General features: G+C 43.2%; 1 protein-coding gene and 3 pseudogenes across 1 annotated transcript in view; 3 read left to right on the plus strand and 1 right to left on the minus strand.

Annotated features, from left to right (window-relative positions):
• Positions 1-7,497, plus strand: part of LOC109935230 — a 125,057-nt pseudogene extending 117,560 nt beyond the window's left edge.
• Positions 1-18,625, plus strand: part of LOC125488120 (histone H1-like) — a 212,594-nt gene that overhangs the window by 119,725 nt on the left and 74,244 nt on the right. The window lies entirely within an intron of this gene.
• LOC109935228 lies at positions 8,123-8,523 on the plus strand (annotated as a pseudogene).
• On the minus strand, positions 16,065-16,507 carry LOC125488145 (annotated as a pseudogene).

The raw sequence follows: 18,625 nt of genomic DNA on the forward strand, positions 1-18,625 counted from the left end.
ATTAAAAACATCCAGCCCTTGAAAGAAATGGCACAGTCAACATGTAACTGAGTCCAGGGTTTATCCGGCCATCCCCATGAATGGGGAATATCTGCTGGCAGTAATTTTTATCCTTTTTGTCACTCTGAGCACTGCCCCACAAACACTGTTATTTCAGCATCCAATCCTGGCCACGAGACATAACATTTCACCAACATCTGCATTTAGGAAACCCCTGGATGACCCTGGTGGTGTTCACACAGTATATAACAGCAACCTTTGCTCAGGACAATCATTCTTGTTCACTGTAATAATGGTGATCTGGTCCAGAATTGTTTCAATTCTGGTTGTGATGGGCTGTCTGTTTCCCCCATCAATACCAGCTATTTTAGTGTTGTCCAGAATGGGATCTTTTTGTATCCATAGTCTGATATTGTCAGTGGTGACTGGAAGGGCGTTCAGAAAGTTTATGATCTGAATGGATTCTTTCAGTGGCAGCACCACCAGTGGAATATCAGCCAGTGGGAGGCAGCTCAAGGCATCCACATTTACCAACTGGTTTCTGACATGAAATTGTACACACTCAGAATAAGAGCCCACCGCTGAATTCGAGCTGAAGCTATGAGCAGCATAAACCTGTCCTGTTTGAGTAGGCATGGCAGGGGTTTGTTGTCCGTTGCTATTACAAATTTATGACTGTAAAGGTATTGGTGTAACTTTCCCACACCAAAGATGGCCACCAAACCTTCCTTCACTGTCTGAGCATATCTTTGTTCAGTGTCAGCAAAGACTGGGAAGCATACGCTATTCGTATTCATCTCCACTGGGTCACTAGTAAGCCAACAGTATCCCAATTACGTATGGGGAGACATTGCATGTCAGCACCACATCTCATTTGGGATTGTAGTGTGCACACATCTTAGATGAGAACAGCTGCTTCTTCAATCCCTTAAAGCTATGAGATTATTTCCAATGCTGACTCTTTCTCAATAGCAAGTGTAAGGGTGCCAGCATGGGGGCCAGGTTACATTTCATCTTCCCAGAATAATTAATGACCTAAGGAAAGACCTCAGCTCCAGTATGAGAGCCTGGGCACCTTTCATCACCCTCACTTTATCTTCCAATGGGTGTAACCCAGTCTTGTTGATTCTGTAGCTCAAGTAGGTCACTTGGGGTGCCTGGAACAAACATTTTTCTCATCTAAGGTGAACCCCTGTCATGGAGAAATATTTAAGCACTATGTCCACGTTCTCTAAATACTCTTTATTGGTCTTCCCGTTTACGAGCATGTCATCCAAATAAATGGCTATCGTCTACTGGAAAGTGTCACAGGCTGATGATAGCCCAAAGCACAATCTGATATTGGTACAAACCCATATGGGTATAAATTTTTAAAATCCTTCTGGGAAACCTCAACCAGTCGCAATTGTAGGAACGCAAGGCTCATGTCTAGCATTGTGCAGGACAGTACCCCGCCAGGTTTGCATTCAAGTCCTGTATGTGAGGGATTGGGCATTCATCCAGCTGCAAAATCTGGTTTACTGTTTGATATCCCCACAAAGGTGAACTGACCCGTTGTGCTTCACTATTGGTACGTCCAGCACTGTCCATTCCGCAAACTGGACCGATTTGATGATTCCTTCGCTTTCCAGGCTCCTGATTTCTGCCTCTACTTTTGCAAGTAAGACAAATGCAGGTCTTGCAGAATCATGGAATTGTTTCCTGGTCAATATGTAACTTTCCTGAATAACATGCAGGTATTCACTTAGGACTTCACTCAGGCATCCATTTTCTTATTGAAAAATGTTGAGCCGAACAATTTGAATTTTTCTCAATCAATTCCATCCCCTCAAGCTTGGGCCCTAACCTGTTACTACAATCAGTGCTAACTGAACCAGCTGCTTCTCATAACATACCGGCACTGAAGTTGTACCGTTAGTCTGTAGGGGTTAAAAGGAATTTAACTGTTTCAAATGAGCTGTTGGTGAACTTTCCAATGCATGCACTCTCCCGGATACTGGTCTATGAGTTCTCTTACACAATTCCAGCCGAGTCGGCATCATATGCTCTCTTGAGTGCACATACCAGCAGCAACTACAATGGCCTGCTGGCCCGCATGGGTACTATCCTTAAACATGAGCAATGCCCCATCCACCATCAACGCCTTATTATGACTCCACGATCCGTCCTTGCCAATTCATGCCTCTTACATCATATTTCCCTTGATTTGGATTCAGGATTCTAGCATCGAGTTCAATTACTTGGCTCTTCATCTTAATGTAGAATTTTGTCAGATTATGGTCCCTCATCCCCAAGGGACCTGCGCATAACAAAGACTGTTAATCATCATTTCTCATCGCAAAGTATGCCTGTGTCTGGTTGGTTCTTCAAGGCATTGGTCTAAAAACAAATCACACACACACACACACACACACACTACAAAAAGACAGATAACCACCACATTCTCAAGGGCAACTGAACGGACAATAAATACTGGCTAGGCAGTGATGCCTACATCCCTGAACTAAATAAAAACAACACACTCACATATAACCACATACTCATGGAAATACTCCACCCCTTTGTTTTGTCCAATCTTTATATAAGTTAATGTCACAGAGGATTAAGTTGCACTGTTATTTCATAAATCTCTGACGTCTTGCTTAATGTCTGTATGCACTTGTAGAAATGTTGATTGAACGTTAGCCTGTATTGAAGAGGACTTGTGTACAGGAGCAATGAAGTCTTGTTTCAAACACATTGGACTTTGGTTAGACCATACCCGCAGTACTGTGTGCAGTTTGGGTCTCCTTATGTCAGGAAAGATGTTATTTCCAAGTAGGGAGGTCCATGAAGATTCACCAGGCTTGTCCCTGGGATGATGGCAATATCCTATGAACAGAGAGTGGGTAAACTGGGCCTGTAATATTGAGGGATTAGATGGATGAGCGATGATATCATTGAAAGGGAGAGACAAGGTAGATACAGGTTTAATGTTTGCTCATTGGGGGAGACTAGAACTAGGCAAGATTTTAAAAGAAATGGGACTTAGATTGAAGATAAGGATTTGTTTTGTTTAGCTCAGTGGATTGTTATCCTTTAGAATTTTGTAGCTGCAGGGGCTAGGGTCACTCCATCTCAGTGTATGTTAGAGGTAGAGGCTGATAGATTTCCGTTTACCATTCGTTAACTGGTATCTGGGATTGGGGTGTGTAAAATGCATTGAAGTGTTCGATCACCAAGATCATATTCAATGGGATGGCAGGTTCAAGGGGCTGAATGGACCTCTGCTGTTCCTATATTCCGCTAATGTGAAAGCAGCAGTTCCCATTTCTTTTCTCTCAGAAGTATGCTCTGTGCTCGTTCCTTCCCTCATTATGAAACTCTACTCTGAAAAGCACAATTGAGAGAAAAGAGAAAATTAGGGAAAGAGCAAACTTGCAGAAGCCGTTAAAAAACTAACTGTTAATATATTGATAAATATGAAAAAGGAAAATGGAGATAAAACGAGGTTGGTACACACAAATATACGTCACTTACAATCAAAAAACAGGGGAGTCCATTATGCGGAACTAAAGAAATGGCTATCCAACTGAATACTTACTGTTGTTCTATGTTTACAAATGAGGAAGGAAAAAACACGCCAGGAAGGTTAGGGAAAACGGAGTTTGGTGAGAGGGAGAAACTGAATCAAATCATTATTATTCAGGAAATTGTGTTGGAAAATTGATAGGATTGAAGGCTGGGAAACACCAGAGACTGATAATTTATGTCCCAGAGCACTTAACACAGTAGCCTTAGAAATGGTGGATGTATTTCTGGTCATGTTCCAAACCTTTATACGTGCTACAATAAATTCCAAAGATTAGAGGGTAGCTAATGTAAGCAATCTATTTGAAAAGGAAAGTAGAGAAAAAACTTGGAATTTTAGACCAGACAACCTGCAGGAAAAGAAATGATTTTATTGCAGATAATTTGGAAAAAAAAGGTCAGGATCAGGCAGAGACAGCATGGATTTGAAAGTCCTGTTCCTCTGCTGTACTGTTCTATGTTCCCAACCTGACAACTCTACTGGAGTAAAGCACAGGTGTTAATTTTAATTTATAAAAGCTTTCTTAACAAAATCCCACATCAGATATTAGCATGATAAAATTGAGAAGATGGGATTGGTGCAGAGCTTTGAGAATGACTTAGAAAAACACGGTTGGATAAGAGGAAACACATACAGGGAATGATTTGATCTTTTTCTCAATGACAAGCAGTGACTAGGGGTCATGGCAAGAATCAGTTTTAGGATCAAATCTCTTCACAATGTATTCACACTGATTTAGATGAGGGAACTGAATGCACTATCTGCAGATATACTGTTGACACAAAATTGGGTGGGATGGTCAGCTCTGAAAGAGGATGCAATGATTGTGAAGAAATCGAATCAGTGGGCAACTGCATCTCAGACACTATATCGTGTGGATAAATGTAAGGTAGCAAAATAAAAGGAAGGCAGTTCATTTTTTGAATGCCGATTAATGTAAACAGTTGAATTTGCAATGAGTTCTGGGTGTCCTCATACACCAGTCACTGAACGAAGCATGCAGGTGCAGCAGGCATTGAGGAAGGCAACTGGTATGTTGGCCTTCATGGAGAGAGAATTTGAGTACAGGAGAAAGGATGAATTGCGACGATTTAACAGGGTATGTGTGAGACAACATCTGGAATACTGAGAGCAGGTTTGGCCTCCTTATCTGAGGAAGGATGGTGTTACTATAAAGGCAGTTTTAATGTGCATATTGCTGTGATGGAAGGAGAAATTGAATTGTTTGTGAATATATGTGCTTAAATTCAGAAGAATGAGGGATTCTCTTAGAAAGCTATAAGACACTGGCAGATCTAGACAATATAAATGCAGGAAGAATGTTCCCGATGGTAGGAGTCATATTTTTAGGAGATAGGTACGCCATTTAGGTTCAGAAAGTGAGAGTTTTCTTCATTCAGAGAGTGGTGTGCCTGTGGAATTCTCTGCCACAGAAATTAGCCATATCCAACGCATTGTATGATTTCAAAAAGGAGTTGGGTGAGGCACTTGTGGCCAAAAGGAATCAAGATATAATTGGTTTAATGACAAGAGACAGAGTGACGATGAAGGGTTGCTTTTTGGACTGGAGACCTGTCACCAGTGATTTTCCACAGGAGTGATACTGGGTCCTCTTTTGTTTGTCATTATATAAATGATTTGAATGAGAATATAGAAGGTATGGTAAAAATGTTTCTGGATGATAGCAAAGTCGGTAGCACAGTAGTAAGTGGAGAAGGTTTCCTAAGATTACAAATGGATCTTGATCAAATACCTCAATGGGCTGCAAAATGGCAGATGCATTTAATCTGGATGACTGCAGGGCTTTGCATTTTGGTGCAACATATAAGGGTATGCCTTGTACAATTAATGGTAGGGGCCTTGGGTAGTGTTGTAGAACAGAGGGACCTCGCATTCTATGAAGTCTGCATCACATCTCAACAGGGTGGTTAAGAAGTCATGCTTGCCTTCATTTCACAGTCCTTTGAGTTTAGGAGGTGGGAAATCACTTTGAGGTTGAAGGGACATTGGAGAGGGCACTTCTGGAATACTGTGACCAGTGCTTGTTGCACTGTCAGAGGAAAGATATTATTAAGCTGGAGAGGGTTCAGAAGAGATTCACCCGTATTTTGCCATGTGTGTAAGGTTTGAGTTATTAAAAAAGGATGGATAGGCTGCGACTTTATTTTCCACTGGAGCATAGAATGTTGAGAGGTCACCTTATAGAAGTTTATAAAATAGTGAGGGGATGAGACAGAGTTGACGGTAGTTGTCTTTTGCCTGGGATGGGGCCAATGGAAGACCACGGTGGACACTTTTAATGTGACAGGAAAGAGAATTAAAAAAAGGACACGAGGGGCATTTTGTTTTTGCACACAGAGCATGGACGCATGTGGAATGAACTTCCTGACGAAATCGCCTATGTGGCTATGATGGAAAGAAGGCGAGACCAGCAGCAGCCGCCAAGAGACCAGCCGTGAAGAAAACAACGGCCAAGAAGGTGACAGCGAAGAAATTCCCAGCCAAGAAACCAACAGGCAAGAAAGCGGCCGGCAAGAAGGCAGCAACGCCAAAGAAAGCGGTGAAGAAAGCAGCGCCTAAGAAAAAGACTCCCGTAAAGAAGGTGAAAAAAACCAAGAGCCCCAAGGCCGCAAAACCGGTCCCGAAATCGGGTAAACCGAAGGCCAAGCCCAAAGCGAAAGTGACCAAGAAAGCAGCAAAGAAATGAAGCAGTCGGTGCAACATGTAACCACCTGAATCCAAAAGCTCTCCTCAGAGCCACCCACATCTCTCAGGAAAGAGCTGAGCCCGGATCAAATGATCCCTGTCCCGGTTCCGAGTGCAGGGATAAATTACATATTAATTTATGTGAATAACTCGTCCGCATTTCTCTACCGGATTTTCACCCAGCCCCTCCAACACTCGTAACACTGACCCAGAAACCCTGCTTCACAACACAATCCCCAAACAATGATTTTCTCTTTCAGCTGAAGGAACAGAAACTGACATTGAAATGAAAGCAACCGTGTTGTCTTGTTAAGAAAGGCCGGGAATTGGTCATTTAATTGTATCACAAGTGCTTTTAAAAGCTCCTGTTTTTATTATCTTTGACCATGAAGCTCGAGTCTGCAGATTTTCTGCTGATCCTTGTGTTCACTGCCCTTATGGAGAAAAGGTTTCGTTCCAGATCCAGTTGGGGGCGGGAGTTAGCTGGAGGCGGAGCTGGACATTTCTCTGTCTGTCACTCAGTTTCCTGCCCGGGCCGCCTCGCACTCTCTGTTAGCTCTTTCTCAGTCAGGTCGGGGCGCGCTGTATTAAAAAGGAAGGTGAGGCAGCTCGGCTTTCATTCGGCAGCGATTGAGGTGAAAAAGCGTGATGTCTGGAAGAGGCAAAGGAGGCAAAGGCCTGGGAAAAGGTGGAGCGAAGCGGCACCGCAAAGTGCTCCGTGATAACATCCAGGGCATCACGAAACCAGCCATCCGCCGTCTGGCTCGCCGTGGCGGGGTCAAGCGCATCTCGGGCTTGATCTACGAGGAGACCCGCGGGGTGCTGAAGGTTTTCCTGGAGAATGTGATCAGGAATGCGGTCACCTACACTGAGCACGTCAAGCGCAAGACGGTCACTGCCATGGATGTGGTGTTCGCTCTGAAACGCCAGGGCCGCACTCTCTATGGATTCGGCGGCTGAGCAAATCGACCCTTTTCCAGCGAAGCCAAAGGCTCTTTTCAGAGCCACCCAATTCCTCCGATTGAGGGCGGAGACCTGAGGACGGGGAAAGGCAGCACATCGGGAGGGTGTATTGTACTACAGCTCGTTATCTCACATCGCGACTTGTAATTCTGCCCAGATGCTAAATGTTACATATTCCAGTATTTCTATTTCATTAACCCTTCCAGAAATGATATCTGATTCAGTTTTGATTCTGGGACGCCTGCAGATATTTTAATGGCATGTTCTTTCCATCTGGCTGCTAAACGTAGCAATGACAAATTGTTTTCGGACGAATTATAGACTGGGTCTAATAAGAATTGCCGATAAATTGAGATTGCGTAACTTTATTAAGTGTACACTATATTTGCTTTTATTATGTTTAAATCGGCGGGATTGTTTAGATTCATTAACGGCAGTTACACGTTCGGTTGATCAGTTTGGGCTGTATTAAACCCCGCGCTTTCCTCCTGCCTGTTACAGACAGATCAGACAATAATCCCATGTCCTGTCGCGCTGTGTGCAAGCTAGGTTTTTAAAAAGTCCTGCAAAGTAGAAGACTTTATCGTGGTCGGACTTTATTTTGCCTTTAAATATTTAACTTAATCTCAGGATTGCGAGGGTAAAATCGGCGGGCTATTTGAAAATGACCAACTGTCATTTCAAGTTAACCAATCAGCTTCCAACAATTATTTTATTGCCTTTTCTGCATCTCCAGGAGCTGTTTCTCAGTGGGTTGAGGGATGGGACTGTATCCAATCCCAGCTCTAAGGCGGGCTCTTCATTCCCTTAAATAGGCAGCACCGCAGCAAACTCAGCATTGATAGCAGTCGCCTGTAAGTGTATTGCAGAGAGTTGAAGAGAATGGCTAGAACCAAGCAGACAGCGCGCAAATCCACCGGAGGGAAAGCTCCCCGCAAGCAGCTGGCGACCAAAGCGGCCCGCAAGAGCGCTCCGGCCACGGGCGGAGTGAAGAACCCTCATCGCTACAGCCCGGCACGGTGGCTCTGCGGGAGATCCGCCGCTACCAGAAATCCACCCAGCTGCTGATCCGCAAACTGCCCTTCCAGCGCCTGGTGCGGGAGATCGCTCAGGACTTCAAGACCGACCAGCGCTTTCAGAGCTCGGCCGTGATGGCCCTGCAGGAGGCCAGCGAGGCTTACCTGGTGGGGCTGTTTGAGGACACCAACCTGTGTGCTATCCACGCCAAGCGAGTCACCATCATGCCCAAAGACATCCAGCTGGCCCGCGGGGAGCGCGCTTAAACGGAGCGTGCCCGGCCCTGCACGTTAACTCCGAGAAACCCAACGGCTCTTTTCAGAGCCACTAAACTGTCCAGAGAGCCGAACTGATCTGTGACGTTCGTTTCTTTGTTATATTTCTATGTCTTGTTCTTATTACACCGTTTTAATCCACCTGTAATTGCATCTGATGGAGAAACCAGTGCGTAGGACTGATATGTTTGGATGACAGAAATGGAAAGTCAAGAAGCGGCAGTGAAATTAGGAACTTACATTTCAAGTGATCACGGAACATAATTGAAGTACGGGCTCCCTGTGTGCAGGAGATTAGAAAATCGTGGTAATACCTCTCTCTCCTCTTTGCCTCCCTCGGCATTTCCTCCACCTCTCCTTCCAGCCTCCTGTTTGTTTACCTTGGATTCCAGCATCTGCAGTTTCTTTTTTTCTGTAACTGTGACCATGGATGAGAAAGAGTGCGGGGAAAATGGCGGCAAATCATTGAAAGCTTTCATTCAAATTTGAAACTCCTATCAACATGTAGAAAACAGGAGGCGGTTTTACGCAGAAGAATGCGAGTGTACTTACTAGTTGATTTGACTTGAGATTACAAAACGTGTAGTTCACACAATTTGATTCCCGCATTCCACAAGGGGCTTCTCTCCGTCCCTCTCGCCACTATGTTGCTTTAAATCAATTTGTAGAATCTCTACGGATTATCGTTACCGCTATCTCATATCCCCTCTTTGCCCTCCTGATCTCCCTCTTCAGAATGCACTTACACTCTTTTATCCTGTCCAAGAGATTAATTTAAACCCTATTTTCTATATCTAGTATCCTTGTTTCTATCTTCAGCTTTGAACCTCAACCTTATTCAATTAATCCTACATGTGTCGACGCTTTTCGGAATTTTGGTTCAGATTCTATCAGTCAAAAATGGTCTCTTCTTGCTGTGTTGGGATTCCATGAACGTGCTTCCTGGTGGGTGTATTGATAGGGACACCATTTTTTTTCCACTACTATTGTAAAGCCTCCCTCCCTTATTCCAGCAGGTCCACAAACACCTTACTGCTGTAACTGTTGAAGATATTTCTTAAAAGTTGTCCAGTGAAACTGAGTTGAAATTAGAAAAAGGAAATGATCACCTTGGTGCGATTGTATTAATAGGCCCCACAATCGTCAGAGGAACGGAAATGTAGAGAGACCTCAGACATATGTAAGGATAATAATGTTGTAATAGGGGATTTCAATTTTCCAAACGTTGTGTGTGACTAAGATAGTGTCAGAGGTTTGGATAGTGAAGTTATTGCTAATTGTGTTCAAGAAAATTTTCTTTAACATCTAAGTATTCCTGGTGGAGACGGGGTGGGGGGAAAAGTAACCTTTTTCTTCAGTTAAAAACCGAAAGAAATGTGGATGCTGTAAACCAGGAACCAAACCAAAGTTGCCGGAAAAGCTCAGCAGGTCTGGCAGCATCTGAAGGAGAAAACAGTTAACGTTTCGGGTCTGGTGACCTTTCCTCAGAACTGATGGTAGCTGGGCAAACTTCAGTTTTTATATGCAGAAAATAAGGAGGTGGGTAGGCTTGGGAGTAAATGATAGGACACAGTCCAAAGAGAGAAAGACAGTTGGACAGACAAAGGAGTTGCTAACGATCAGGCTGGGAGGGTGAATAGTTGTTAATGGGGACTGTTCGTGACTAACAACAACCTTTTCTGCAGTAATTGGGCAGGGCTAGTGATTGATGTGAGAGTGCGGGAACACTTTGGGTCTATGCTTGTAATTCTATTAGTTTTAAACTAGTTATTGAATAAGGTAATCCTTCAATGAAAGTTCAAGTTTTTAATTGAAGTAAGACAAATATTAACGGTATGAGACGAGTGCTTTCAAAAGTCATGTAATAGAAGACCTGAAGTGTGGAAACAGGCCATTCAGGCCAACAAGTCCACACCACCCCCTGAAAAGCACCCACCCAGGCCCATTTCTCTATCTAACCCACATATCCCAGCGGCACTGTGGGCAATTTAGTATGGCAATCCACCTACCCTGCACGTCTTTGGACTGTGTGAGAAAACCTGCACACCCAGAGGAAACCCATGCTGACATGGGGAGAACGTGCCAACTCCACACAAACAGTCACCCGAGGCTGGAATCAAACCTGGGTCGCTGGTGCTGTGAGGCAGCAGTGCTAACCACTGAGCCACTGTACTGCCAGTTTGTAGTAGACTGTTCACAGGTAAGGAGATGTCTGATCAGTGGAAGGCTTTCACAGGTGTCATATGAAAGTTCAGAGTTATTATGTTCCTGTGAGAGTGAAAGATGAGGCTGGGAGGATTAAGGAACAATGGATGAATGAAGATATTGAGGTTCAAGTTGAGAATATAAAAGAAATCCTAGTTGGTACAGACAACTGGGTTCAAATGAGTGTGAAGACAGGAAATAAATTACCTTTTTTCGGTAATAGGGCAGGGCTAGTTACTGATGTGATAGTGAGGGAACTCTACAGAGTGTCGGGGCATTCTGAAGAGATCAGGATGGCAAAGAGGGGATTCAAGATTGCTTTGGCAATAAAGTTAAGGATAATCCAGAGATTCTGCAAGATCAGTAAAAGCAAGCAAGTGGCTCGAGAGAGAGTAGTGCCCTTAAAAATCAAATACATAGTCTTTGTATTGAATGTCAGAAGACAGGAGGGATAGGAACTGAACAATTAATTTTAAAAAAAAAAGTGCTGGGGGAGAGAAATAGAAGCTAGAGAACTTGGGAAATAAATATTGATATTTTGAAAACCGGTGACATTACAGAAGAGGAACTGCTGGAGGTCTTAGAAAGTGTAGAGTTGAATAAATCTCCAGGATCTGATGTAGTGTATCCGAGGATATTGTAGGAAGCTAAGGAAGAAATTGCAGAACCCCTTGCAGCAATATTTGTATCATCTAATACTACAGTGAGGTGTTGCATGACTGGAGGTTGGCTTATGAGCCTTTCTTTTAAAGAAGGGATGTAAGGAGAAGCTTCGGAAGTATAGGCCTTTGAGTCTGAATTATGTGGTGGGTACGTTGTTGGTGGTGATTCCAAAAGATAGGATTCATATGTATGGGGTGGGTGGGGGTTTTCAAGGAATGGTTAGGGATAGTCAACATGGTTTTGTGTGAGGGAAATCCTATCTCAAAAGTTGATTGAATTATTTTTGCGTTAGTACCCAAGATGATTGAGACCAGAGCAGTAGGCATTGTTTACTTGGACTTTAGCAAAGTGTCGGGCTTACCCCTACCTGTCCATACAAAGTGACCTGTACCTGCATACACCAAACATAATAGTACCTTGGAACAGACTACCCAATGTTGTACAAAGGCCCTGTAACTCATCATCTGAGACAGTTTTGGTAAGAGATTGCCTAAGAATGGACAAATGACCCCAGTCCCATTAATGCCAGGATGTTGCTCCACTAAAGATATAGCACCAGGGGTCTAAATCTTAGCTTAGATTAACTCCCTAAACAGCTGCAAAAAAGAACAACAGCTAAATACACTTTGCAGTAATTAACTTTTTAAACTATAGTATTAAGAAAAATGTTCTATTTAAAGAATTATTCTGATATTCACAGAAGTAGGTTTCAACATATAACCAGAAGATAATACAAGCAATAGGGGAAAAAGCATTTAAACCCAGAAGTGAAAGTTTAGCTTTAGGACATGCCTTATCTCACACCCTGAACATGATAGATTGGTCCAAGTCATGAGTTACAAAGTGCTAGCAGCAAAAGTAGCTGTAGAACTTTACACTTTATGACTAATTTTATAACAGGAATTAATCATGTAGCTATTACTTAAAAAGTAACTGCCTTATATATACAGGATGGTGGGAAATAGAAAAGGATTGATTAAATTTGAAAAAGGTGACATGCACAATGCCAAGAATAACAAGATTCAAACAGCTCTAAGAGATTTTTTTTTAAAAAAAAAAGTCAAGGACAGACCCGAAGGAGTATAACTAATAAACTTACGGAATGTGAATTAATAGGATGCATAGAAATATCCCAAGGCCCAGCAATGGCAATGTCGGGTAAACATTGAGTTCATGAGAACCTGGGGCTGTCCCGAGGAATGTCCATGATTGATTAGTTGTCCCATGGGATTGGGTATTTGGATTGGAGAGGAAGGACAGTGACTACTTTGCACTTGATTATTGTAACAAAGTGTATAAAAATGCTGTACTTCCTTGTAAAATCAGAATGTGTCATTGATCTCTCTTCCAATCTGAGCTGTAGATGAAGGCAAAAATTGCCTTCTCACATTGAGGCCAGATTGAGGAAGATCCTTTGGCCCTCTGCCTGCTTTAACTGGTTTCTTCTTCAATAAACATCTTCCAGTCGCCTGAATCCTGCCTGCCTCCTGAAGTTTTGGCTCTAGCTGGGGCGGGGTGAGGGTGGTGACGTGCAGCGTGGTAATGGGGAGGAGTATGCTCCTACACAAAGTCTTTGACAAGGTTCTGCATGGCAGACTAAATAGTAAGGTTAGATTGCATGGCACTCGGTGAGCCTGCCAATTGGATACAAAACTGGCTTGATGGCAGGAGACAGGGGTGGAAAGTTACTTTTTGGACTGGAGGCCTGTTATTAGCGGTGTTCCATTCCAATTTGTGCTGGGTCCCCTTTTGTTTATCTCTTACAGAAATGATTTAGATGAGCATTTAGAAGGCATGGTGAGTAATTTTGTAGATGTCACCAAAATTAGTGGCATGGTGGACAGTGAAGAAGGTTATCTAAGATTACAAAGAGATCCTGGTCAATTGAGTCAATGGCCTGAGGAGTGACAGATGGAGTTATTGAGGTGTTGTAGTTTTGAAAAAAACAGACAGGGGCAGGGCTTGTACAATTACAAGAAGGGCCTTGGATAGTGTTGTGGAACAGAAACCTGATGGGTCAAGTATATAATTCTTTGAAGTTTGCATCAGATGTAGACAACGTGGTGCCTGGCTTCATTGCTAAGACCTTTAGAACATAGAACAGTACAGCACAGTACAGGTCCTTCGACCCACAATGTGTCTGAGATCAAACTACCCTGCATTCCTTACATTTTACTGTCATCCACATGCCTCTAAGAGTTTCTTTAATGTCCCTAATGTATCTGAATCTACTCATACCACCACCACCAGCATATTTCACACACTCACCACTCCCTCTGTAACCTACCTCTGACATCTCCCCATACCTTCCTCCAATCACATTAAAATTATGCCTCCTCGTAATAGTCATTTCCACCCTGGGGGAAAAATAAGTTACTGGCTATCCACTCTATCTATGCCTCTCATCATCTTGTACACATTTATCAAGTCACATCTCATCCTTCTTCGCTCTAATGAGAAACATCCTAGCTCTCTCAACCTTTTCTCATAAGACCTATCCTCCAGTCCAGGCAGCATCCTAGTAAATATCTGCACTCTCTCTAAAGCTTCTACATTCTTCCTATAATGAGGTGAGCAGAACTGAAAACAATATTCCAAGTGTGGCCTAACGAGGGTTTTATAGAGCTGCAGTTTAACTCCCAACTCTTATTCTCACTTCCTCTACCCATGAAAGCCAACACATCATCCGCCGCCTTAACAACCCTATCAACTTGGGTAGCAACTTTGAGGGATCTATGAACGTGGACCCCAAGATCCCTGTTCCTCCACATGGTCAAGAATTTGACTTTCCAAAATGAATTACTTCACACTTTTCCAGGTTAAATGCCATCTGCCACTTCTTTGCCCAGCTTTGCATCCTGTCAATGTCCTGTTGCAACCTACACAGCCCTTCACACTCTTCACAACTCCACCAACCTCCGTGTCTTTGGCAATCTTGTTAACCCACCCTTCCACTTCCTCATCCAAGTCATTTATAAAGATCACAAAGAGCAGAGGTCCCAGAACAGATCCCTGTGGAACACCACTGGTCACTGAGCTCCAAGCTGAATACTTTCCATCTGCTACCACCCTCTGTCTTCTATTGGACAGCCAATTCTGTATCCAGACAGCCAAATTTCCTTGAATCCCGTGCCTTCTTACTTTCCAAATGAGCCGACCACGGGGAAACTTATCAAATGCCTTGCTAAAATCAATATACACCACATCCACTGCTATGCCTTCATCCATGTGTTCTGTCACATCCTCAAAGAATTTTGAGTATTGGAGTTGGAACAGGATGTTGAGGTTGTACAGGACATTATTGAGACCTCTTCTGAAGTACTATCTCAAGTTCTGGTCACCCTGTGACCACAAGGATATTATTGAGGTGGTGAGGCTTCAGAAAAGATTTACCAGGATGTTGCTGGAAATACAGGGTTTGAGTTATAAGGACAGGCTGAATAGGCTAGGACTTTGTTTTCCCCCTGGAGTATAAGAGCTTGAGGGGTGAACTTATAGAAGTTTTAAAATCATGAGGGGCGTAGGTAAGCTGAATGGATAGGTATCTTTTTCGCATAGGGTGGGGGAACTTTTTGACTAGGGGGCCATATTTTTAAGTTAAAATAAATGGTTTTTAAATCTTCCTTCTCTTAAGTGTGGTTTGTGTGTAGAATGAACGTGCAAAGGAACTGACGGATATGGATACAGTCACAATGTTTAAAAGACATCTGGACAAGTACATGATTAGGGAAAGTTTGGAGGGTTATGGGCCAAGAGCAGGCAGGTGGGTCCAGTTTAGTTTGAGATTATGGTCAGCATGGACTGGTTGGGCCGAACGATCTGTTTCTGTGCTGTTTAACTGAGTTGCAGTCAGGCAGTTGTTCTGGTTTTATCTTGGTTTATTTTGGAGGCTTCTAATAGACAGCAGAAAGCCTTGCTGACAGCATTCTGCAAGCGGACAAAACCCCTCGGTGTTTTGAAAGTTAAGTAGTAAGCGTAAAATGTACGTATTCGTGGGATTTAAAGATTGGACATTTCTTTTGTTTGCCAGGGGTCAAACTCAGGTCACATCCCAACGGGGCTTGTAGCTCTCTGACTGATCGAGTATTAAAGAGCAAATTGAACCAAAAGAAGTGGCTGAAAATGACTGTGACCTTTTTCATGTCCGTCGAGAGGGGGCATAATAGAGGAGTCTGTTCACGAAAGTACTCGTGAAGAAAGCGTAGAGGTGAAGTTGAGCGTGACCACTCATCATTAAAACTGAATGTACTTGTTACATTGGGTATTCCTAAATGCCATCAAAGGAAATATGAAACCGGTGAGACAGAGATACATTCATAGGACGATGATTAAAGTCAGAGGCCGTTACAGAGCAGGAACAAATAATGCAATCCTAACGCTATTACAATTGCGATTTACTATAAATTCATGATAAGCGTTTCACCTTCCATGGGCTTCCGTTCTTAACATGAACGTGACCGACTGTAGGCTGTTAGTAGAGATTTCATGTTAGATCATACACGCAGTGACAGTAAGAGTATCCAATAACAACGGGACTGAAAATGACATCAAACAATTAAAGCAAACAAGTCATTCCGACAGTGTACAGGGACTAGTTTCTTTCACAGATGCTGCGGGTGGCTCTTAAAAGAGCCTTTGGGTTGTCAGATTTAATCCTGGTATTTTCACTTTTTAGTGGCGCCCCCAGCGGCGGTTTTCTTGGGCAACAGCACGGCCTGGATATTAGGCATCACCCCACCCTGAGCGATGGTCACCCCTCCCAGCAGCTTGTTGAGTTCCTCATCGTTGCGCACGGCCAGCTGGAGGTGCCTGGGGGAGATGCAGGTCTTCTTGTTGTCCCGGGCCGCGTTACCAGCCAGCTCGAGGATTTCAGCCATCAGATACTCGAACACCGCAGCCAGATAGACCGGCGCTCCCGCACCCACACGCTCAGCATAGTTACCCTTCCTCAGAAGCCTGTGAACGCGGCCCACCGGGAACTGCAGGCCAGCCCGGGATGACGGGACCTCGCCTTGGAGCGAGCTTTCCCACCACTGACCTTTCCTCTGCCAGACATTGCCACAATCTCACAAGCACTTTCACAGAGAATGATGCAATGCGCCCACATTCCGCCCTCTCATACCTTCGATGAGGAATGGTGGTGCGGCCATTGCTGATTGAAACGACATTGGGAGATGCTGAACAATGTGACCAATTACCAATCAGATATCTGCTTCACTCACCAATCCGGAGAGGGCCCGGGGAGGAGGCCGGAAAATACCGGCGCCAAGTCATCAACCGCTTTCTTTCAAACTCCAAAAACCCACCCTTATGTACAAACCAGGAAGAAGTCTCACAAAGAAAAATGCATACATAATTGAATTAATTTACTATTAGATTACATCGATACACTTCACACAATCTCTCTCTCTCGTTCCCTAGCCTACTTAAATCTGGCTCTTTGTGACCTTGAAAGGATTGTTTCCCCGAAACTTAAGAATAAACGAAAGCAAAAAAAAAACCTGCCGAAATCTGTTCCCTGCACAGATCCTATTTCATATTAGCACCCAGATATATTGAGAAAAGGATGACACAACTACTTTTTTTCCCCGTAGAGCGCATTAATGCTTTCAACAATATTTTAAAATCGCCCTCCCTATTGCACTAGGCTGGACTTCAACAATAGTTCCACATTTACTATGCCAGACCGGCAGCTGTTCTTGTTTCATTTCGGTTCACTTTGAACTTCTCCACCCGACAGCAGAAAGCCTCATTTATAGCTTTCTGCAAAACCGGAGAGAACACGCGGGGAGATTTGAAAATAAAACAAAATTCCTCGCTGAGGAAACTGTTGAAAAAATATCGGCGCCAAATCATCAACCGTTTTCTTTCAGATTTGAAAAGCCCGCCAATATGGACAACGCGAGGAAGCCGTTCTGCAAAGAATAGTGCAGAAATGCTTACGATTTAATTTCCTTTTAGATTACAAATGGATACTTCACTCCATCTCTCTATCTCACTCCCTGACCTAATTGAATCCACCCATTTCTGATTTGAATGGAATTTTCCGAATCTTGAGAACAGGCTGAAACAAAATAAAACAAAGCGCCAACGTCCGCAGGCTGCATCTTCTGTTCTTGTATTTCACATTTTAAACGCTCCCCAATATAGTGATAAGCCATCAGGCAACGTTCATCCGGCTGAGCGCATTAATAGGCAGCACTGTCTTCAGGCAATTTTGTAAAGTGGCCCTAACTTATTGTGATAGATCAGACTTTCCGGTTGATCTCGGTTCATTTTGAAAGCCTCTCAGCGACAGCAGAAAGCGCCACACACTGCATTTTGAAAAAAAAAATCACAAATCCCGCGTAGAGATTTGGAAATTGAAATAAAACTGAAATCGCAAGATATTTCTATTCGTGCAACTCAAATACGGGTTCATTTTTTTCGTTGCCACAGGTGGAATTCAGGGTTCAGAACCGACGCGATTTGTTTGAAAAACCGTCCAACATGTACAAAAGAGGAAGAATGAATATGACATTACAAATTGACATTACAAATGAATACTTTACACAATTTTTTCTTTATCGCATTCTCTAGTCTACTCGAATCTGTCTATTTCTGCATCTGAATGGAATTTTCTGAAGTTAGGAACAAGCGGAAATAGAAAAAAAAATACAAAAGCACTGCATTCTGCTCATTTTTTTTATTTCACTTATGAAGTGCACACCGAATATTGATCAAACCTCACACAATACTCTTCCAAGGGAGCGCCTTCAAACTTTAAATAACAGTTTGAAGTTGCCCTCGCCTGTTGTCCTTGATCAGACTTCAGGCACAATGTCACACTTGCTATCGCAATTCGGCAGCTGCTCTGGCTTGATCTCGGTTCATTGTGAAATTAAAAGAAAAACAAGTAGATTGTAAACTCTGTTCAAAGGATTTGAAGTTAATTTTGTTTCCCGGGTGATCAAGTGTTAAAGAGTAACTTGAGAAAATGGAAGTTGCTGAGAAATGACTCAGTGGCGATAATTATGCTCTCTGTAGATGCTGGGAAAAGAGACAGGGTATGGCCGCAACCGAAAATAAAGGGAGAAGATCAGGGACCACACATTAACTTCTAAAACATTTATATATGTATTTAAAAAGCCTAGGGACATTAATAATACAGACCCAAAATCATTTGCAAACTTAAATTGGTTCAGCTGTTTCAGGGAAGCTGTGGGTGGCTCTTAAAAGAGCCGTT

This window comes from Rhincodon typus, unplaced genomic scaffold, assembly GCF_021869965.1.
Source record: "Rhincodon typus isolate 14 unplaced genomic scaffold, sRhiTyp1.1 hic_rhity00000051, whole genome shotgun sequence".
Taxonomy (NCBI): Eukaryota; Metazoa; Chordata; class Chondrichthyes; order Orectolobiformes; family Rhincodontidae; genus Rhincodon; species Rhincodon typus.